The sequence below is a fragment of the Sinocyclocheilus grahami genome, unplaced genomic scaffold, assembly GCF_001515645.1.
Source record: "Sinocyclocheilus grahami isolate Dianchi unplaced genomic scaffold, SAMN03320097.WGS_v1.1 scaffold15373.1, whole genome shotgun sequence".
In the NCBI taxonomy this organism is placed as follows: Eukaryota; Metazoa; Chordata; class Actinopteri; order Cypriniformes; family Cyprinidae; genus Sinocyclocheilus; species Sinocyclocheilus grahami.
This window is the reverse complement of record NW_015515725.1, coordinates 1-1,063: the sequence shown is the minus strand read 5'-3', so window position 1 is coordinate 1,063 and position 1,063 is coordinate 1. Positions and strand designations below refer to the sequence as shown.

Sequence of the window (1,063 nt, the reverse complement as noted above, 5' to 3'; positions counted from 1 at the left end):
GGTCTGAATACTTTCCGTACCCACTGTATATATATATATATGCATCCTGTTTATATCACACATCAAATTGTCCCTCTATTTCTTTCCACCAGGATTCTGCTAACGGTTGTGGTGATATTCCGTATCCTGATTGTGGCCATCGTAGGTGAAACAGTGTATGAGGACGAGCAGACCATGTTTATCTGCAACACTCTCCAACCTGGGTGCAATCAGGCCTGCTACGACAAGGCTTTCCCCATCTCCCACATCCGATACTGGGTATTCCAGATCATCCTCGTTTGCACACCCAGCCTGTGCTTCATCACCTATTCAGTACACCAGTCGGACAAACAGCGTGACCGTCGCTACTCCTTCCTCTACCCAATTATGGAGAAGGACTACAGTCGTGAGAGTACCCGAAAATTACGCAACATTAATGGCATTCTGGTGCAGCATTCTGACAGTGGTGGCGGAAAAGACGAACCTGACTGCTTAGAGGTAAAGGAGATCCCAAATGCTCCGAGAGGCCTCCTGCATAGCAAGAGCTCCAAGGTACGACGACAAGAGGGCATCTCTCGCTTTTACATAATCCAGGTCGTGTTCCGCAATGCACTGGAGATAGGCTTCTTGGTGGGGCAGTATTTTCTATATGGCTTTAGTGTCCCTGGCATCTTTGAGTGTGACCGCTACCCCTGCTTGAAGGAGGTGGAGTGCTATGTATCACGGCCCACTGAGAAGACGGTTTTCCTAGTCTTCATGTTTGCAGTGAGTGGTATCTGTGTTGTGCTCAACCTTGCCGAGCTCAACCACCTCGGCTGGAGGAAAATCAAGGCTGCCATTCGAGGCGTGCAAGCCCGCAGGAAATCCATCTGTGAGATCCGCAAAAAGGACGTGGCCCACCTGTCACAACCGCCAAACCTGGGCAGGACCCAGTCCAGCGAGTCTGCTTATGTCTGATCTCCATTCACGTAAATATGGCATCACAAGGAGTGGAGCAGAGAGTGGAATGTTAAAATAACAAGGCGCTTATGGTACTTGTGCACATGTTTATAATGTCAAAGGGGGAGGGGCTCCACATAGCCAC

The 1,063-nt window shown here is 49.5% G+C and overlaps 1 pseudogene; it reads left to right on the top strand.

The window, feature by feature from the left end:
• The first annotated feature begins 39 nt into the window (after positions 1–39).
• Positions 40–1,057, top strand: LOC107579205 (gap junction delta-2 protein pseudogene; annotated as a pseudogene).
• The last annotated feature ends 6 nt before the right edge of the window (positions 1,058–1,063 follow it).